We start from the raw sequence: 5,751 nt of genomic DNA on the forward strand, positions 1-5,751 counted from the left end.
TGTTGAAAAGTAAATCGGATTGACGTCATAAGGCAAACATTGATTTGATGTAAGCATCTGATGTTATCTTGACATTGAATTTTGGTTGGTCTCCTAACGTTGGATAAAAGTTATTTTAGTTGAATAAAATTGGACTGACATAATCCAACGTCAGCTTGATGTTAATCTCAGATGTTATGTAGACGATTACTGGTTCAACTCCAAATTTGGATACAAGTTCTAATTTGGTTAAATGAACATAACCCAATGTTGGCAAGACGTCATCCTCCAATGTTGGTTAGACATGTAAGCAAGAGGTGCATTGCTGTCAAAACCCAACATTAGGTTGACATCAATGACCAAAGTTGGAAATGCAAAACATCAGAGGGCGTGAAAACCAACGCTAACATCACATCAACTTCCAGACATATGACAGTATGACACCAAATTGTGTCAAGTACTGAATAGTGAATAGAGGGTAGCTCACACAGCAGTCACTAGGTCTGATTAAGCTTGATCCAGAAAAGAACATAACAGTTCACCTTTTTTTTACCTTAACACTGGACAAATAAAGAAATACATGAAATAATAGCACAGCCTACCTCAGAGAGAACTTCCAGACAGTTTCCTTTTTACTTGCATATGTCCCACAACAACAACAAAATTATTAATAAAATATATTCCGGTGTGTTCACAACAAAAATATAATAATTAAAAAATATAATCCAGTGAGTTCACAACAACAACAAAAATTATTTAAAAAAATATATTCCGGTGAGTTCACAACTACAAAAAATAATTTAAAAAATATATTCCGGTGAGTTGCCAGATTAAACTGTAGGTCCAAACAGAACTACCAAGATCCCCCAGAATTCACAGTGTCAGTTCAATCAGTTCTGAGTGCATGCGTTTGTGTCCCCCGCTGCCTCCTCTTGCCTGCATGTCCAGTGAGCTACCAGGTTTTAGGTCCAACCAGAACTAATTCAAGTTATATCAGTCCATAGTGTCCCTCTTGAAATGGACAGTTCCCCTGTGTCTCCCGCCTCTGCTGCTTTAGGTTGTCCTCTGCTTCTGGGTTGAACGTCATGACGGCATCTGTAGAAAAAGAGAATACAAAATATGTAACATGCTGTCATAACCTTACACCACCACATTGTCATGTTTTGCAAATTAAATTATTTACAGGTGTGTCTACAAGGTCACAATGCATACAAAAACTTGAAAACTTCACATCATGTTCACCCTCATAACCTTAAAATAACAAGAGTTCAGTTGGTTAAGCAGGCCCTCACCCAGAAGAATTAAATTGTAAGACACTGAAAACCACAGAACACCCAAACCTTATACTGTGTTATGCTGTGCATTACTTTTTACTTACTTAAAAAGCTTGGTCACCGAGGTGCTTCTTCTCTCCATCCTCTCAACGACTGGACCCAAGCAGACACATCACGCCAGCTAAGAGAGAGAGAAGAAAGAAGGAAATAGGTTAGACCAGGGTTTCCTAAAGTGGGTGCTGTTGCACCCTAGGGTGCCTTGATGCCAGTCCAGGGGTGTCTCAGAATAATCTGATCATCAATATCACTACATCAATATCAGTTCACTAAGTAAAACTGACCTGATTTGTGAGGAGTTATTTTTCCATCTACGGCCAACTCTCTTCTGCAAAAATAGCAGATCTACAAGCTCACAACATGTCACGACGCGCTGTGAGCTTGTAGATCGGCTATTTTTGGTGAACCTTCCTCCCAGAATAGGGATGCTGGGTTCAAGTGGTTAAACATAAAGTATAAAGTTATTTTCAGTCAGTTCTAATGGAAACTGATATTTCTCCAATGGTGTAAGATTCAAAATATTTACAGTGTACTTCAAGGGTGCTGTGGATTAAAATATTATTTACAGGGGCGAGGTGACCCGAGTCAAAAATGTTTGAAACCCCCTGGGTTAGACACCAAATCAAAGACACTTGCCATTGTATCAAAGGGAAGGACATGTTTTGCCCAATTACATTATTTACAGATTGGTGTGTGCCAATTGTCTGTCCTTGGTCAACATGAAGTTACCTTGTATTGCTCTAAAATACATCAGTCTTCTCCAAAGCCACCTTCCTTTTCCCCCTTCATGTGGTTACCGAAGAGCCTGAAGAAAAACATATTACATTTTTGTGAACAATATAGTAGGGTAAGGTTCTTTTGTAAACATGGCATATAATCTCTTGATCCCTTGTTGATCAGTTGGCCCAGGGTGGTCCGCTTTTTTAAACCCTCTACACCAAATCTGCTCAGCAACAGCAGGTCTATAAGCTACATTCATGCAAAATTGTATTTATTTATTTTCACATAATTTTCACATATCATGACATTGTCATAAGAGGGGGTTCCAGTGGTTAAGCTGCGAAAAAATGAAAACATGCAGACAGGCCATCGCCTAGAATAATTAAACAAATAATTATGCAGACACTGAAAACCACATCACACAAGGGTTAATTCATATTGTATGTTGAAACATGCAGAGAGGGAAGCAAGCACATCTCCAAAGATTTACAGGTGCCGAACCAAGGAATATATAATATACACACCATGGAAGGAGGAGGTTCACACACTGTTCCAGAGCTCCAGTAAATAGTTTATTAGGATAGAATAATAACTATTTACCGGAGCTCTGGAACAGTGTGCGAACCTCCTCTTCTTCCATGTTGAAACATGCACTTTATACTGTGACTCATATAAAGCCTACCAAGGTCTTAAAAGCTTGGTCATCACAGAGATGTTGCTACTCTCTCCATCCTCTATCCTGTCAACCACTGGCACCAGGTCCGAAAGGACCAGACACGTCACGCCACCTGAGAGAGAAAGAGAGGTTAGACACCCAATCAAAGCGTTATAATTTTCCATCGCACAACAGTTTGTAGATTGGCTATTTAGTACAAAACAATGATCAGACTACCTGGTTGTTATCTCCCAAGAGTAGAAACCACCATGTCTATCCCAAAGGAAAGGCGGGACAAGCACAGCAGACACCTGAGAGAGAGAGAGAGGGAGAAGTGAAAACAGACTAGTGACTAGTTCATACATGTTTGCTTCCACATAAGACAGGACTGGACACTGCGTCACAAGAACAAGCAGCCACCCAACGTACGGCACCTGAGACACAGAGAGAAAGGAAATAAAATCAGCACAAAAAGAAAGGAAACTTGACTTCGGTCCATTATCTCCCCTTTAATAATACCAATTTGTATTGTTTTATATCATTTTTATCATTGATTCGTCACCTTTACAACAAAGTACAGCTTGTAAGCATCGGGCATTCGAGGCATGAGCTACACAACCTAACGTGTGGGTAGCGCCGATCAAGGTTTTGCCAAAATGGCTTGCAATATTGTTCTGCTGGCATTTACTCTCATTGTGGGCTTCCCTGACACTGAGCTTAAAATTAACAAAGTGTAAAAATGGTCAACATGTGTTGTTTTTTCTTTTCCTTATTACTGTGGGAGAGTGCAATCATTCAATCATTAAAGGGGAGATATAATGGACCGAAGTCACAAAAATAGCTGATCTACAAGCACACACAATGTGAGGCTGTAGAATGGCTTCTCAGTTCAAATAAATCATTATTAATTAAGTAAATTACCTGGTTGGCTTAGCTCCCAGGATCACCTCATACCACCACAGAGACACCTCATGTAACAGAGAGAGAGTGAAAAAGGAAATGAATAGGTTAGATTTTATCATACTCCATCAAACAACAATGTTGCATTAGACACAAAATTATCTACAAGAACACATTGCATAATATGAGCATGTACAGTATATTATTTAGTACTTGACTAGTTCCTGCAGTGATTGGCTGCAGTAGATTGGCATTCAGACGTGTTTGTAACACCTGTGAAGTGCAGCTTTGGCAGTACAGGGTAAGAAGAGAAGGAGAAGTCTCATGCAAAAGTCATGCTGTATTCTATATTGGATCTTGGATATTATACCACAGGATGAAGATACCTTTTATTTTCCTATTGTGGATTACTACTGGATTTCCTGGATTAAAAAGGACTTTGCTAAAGGGTGGTAAGAGGAGACTTAACCTACCATATTGCATAGACTGGTTTTCTTTTCGACGTTGGAATTTTCTGTTGACAGAAGAAAAACAAAAGTTGAAAGACTACAAAATACATTACAAATGAGCCATGTACCACACACACACACACACACACACACACACACACACACACACACACACACACACACACACACACACACACACACACACACACACACACACACACTCCTGTTAATCACTTCTAGCTCTCACTCCCACTTTGAGAACCATGGCACAAAATCAGTGTTTGTCAATTATGCATTTGAGCCATGGACCACCATTTAGTGAGATTTAGCCTCTCAGTCTCATACCTAATAATTTAGGAATACAGATCATGTGTAAAAAATAATTTAGCTTGTACATTTGGTTTGATTTTACAGTAATTAAAAGATCTATAGGGGTCCATTTGGTTATCAACTCCCCATCATTTAGCTGGGGACCACCTGGAAGGCTGGAACCAACCTAACATTACTAAACAAACACTATATAAATAGCAATGATTACTGTCACAATAACACTATTTAACTGCTGAATAAATAATGGACCTTGGAAACATTATATAATGGAAACTTTTTTACAGGAATGAGGGTTCCTGTCACATATTAAAAGGGGTCTGCAGCCAAATAGTCATTTTGGATTTTGGGGTCCTTGACATGAAAAGGGCTGAAAACACTGGAGTATGAATTGTAAATAGTGAAGTTGTAAAAAGTACTGGAAGCAAAAGCAATCAATTAAAATAGCTTTACATACCTGTGTCATCTCCCTGCTCCAAAACTCCTTCTCTGTGTGCAAAAAGTCTCCATAATGTAGATTTAATCCCACAAATAGACTGGCAGCAACCTATCTTCCTGTTCAACAATCAACAGTGATTTTATTTAGTTTAGTTCTATCTTAAATCACTTTTAGACAAGCAGCTCTCAATGCTTGCTGTTGGTGACAAATGTAACTGCTGTGGGCTGTTTGGATTTAAAGTGGGGGTGTGCTCTCAGCAGAGCCAGTGGTAGCTGGCCACATCACAGTCACATGACACACAGCCAATCAGGCATTTGCAATTGCATTGTGGGCAGTGTAGTTGATTTTCAAACTGCTTTCCATAAACACACATATATTGTGTTCCTCTCTGTAACTACAAAGATGGCTCCCTTCATCTTTCATATGTTTCCTCCAAACTATAATATCCCAAAAGATAGGCATTAAAATGTGTTTTAATCAGTTTTAATTACAGATGATAATTTGCTTGTATAACCAATGTCTGCCCAACATTATTTTACTAACGTCCACATAACGTTGAAGTCTAACATCATCAGACGTTGATATTTGGTTGGTTTTAGGTTGTGTTGGTAACTAACCAATAACCAACGTCTGTTCAACGTATTATCCCAACGTCAGGTTGACGTCAGGATGATGTTTTTATTGTATTATATTCATTTCAAGCAGGATAGTTTTATATTAAGCTTCTGAAGCATTGAGGAATACAGTATGGTAGTGGATCTCAAACATTTCAAAGAAGAAACATTTCCATTAGAGAAGATTTTGATGAGTCAAGCAGTGATTCTCAACTATTTTAATTGCAAGAACCCCAGTTTGACATGCATTAGTCTAAGTACGGACCTCCATTTTATGGCATTTCTATCTGAGACCCCAATTTATTGTAAAATCAATGTTAATGGGTCCATTTTGGTT

General features: G+C 38.7%; 2 long non-coding RNA genes across 3 annotated transcripts; both read right to left on the reverse strand.

Annotated features, from left to right (window-relative positions):
- Positions 1–1,378: 1,378 nt before the first annotated feature.
- LOC308294103 lies at positions 1,379–2,749 on the reverse strand. The gene is made up of 3 exons (XR_013962518.1): positions 2,713–2,749; positions 2,040–2,115; positions 1,379–1,434 (listed from the first exon to the last, which is right to left on the reverse strand). It is a non-coding gene; the product is annotated as an uncharacterized lncRNA (long non-coding RNA).
- A 171-nt stretch (positions 2,750–2,920) lies between these two features.
- LOC308294611 lies at positions 2,921–4,950 on the reverse strand. Of its 2 annotated transcripts, none has more exons than XR_013962524.1 (3): positions 4,819–4,943; positions 3,607–4,099; positions 2,921–2,996 (listed from the first exon to the last, which is right to left on the reverse strand). It is a non-coding gene; the product is annotated as an uncharacterized lncRNA (long non-coding RNA). The 2 variants fall into 2 exon arrangements; XR_013962525.1 differs by having other exon boundaries at positions 2,932–3,119; positions 4,819–4,950.
- Between the last annotated feature and the right edge of the window lie 801 nt (positions 4,951–5,751).

This window comes from Nannobrachium achirus (assembly GCF_963921795.1).
Source record: "Nannobrachium achirus genome assembly, chromosome: 11".
NCBI classification, from domain to species: Eukaryota; Metazoa; Chordata; class Actinopteri; order Myctophiformes; family Myctophidae; genus Nannobrachium; species Nannobrachium achirus.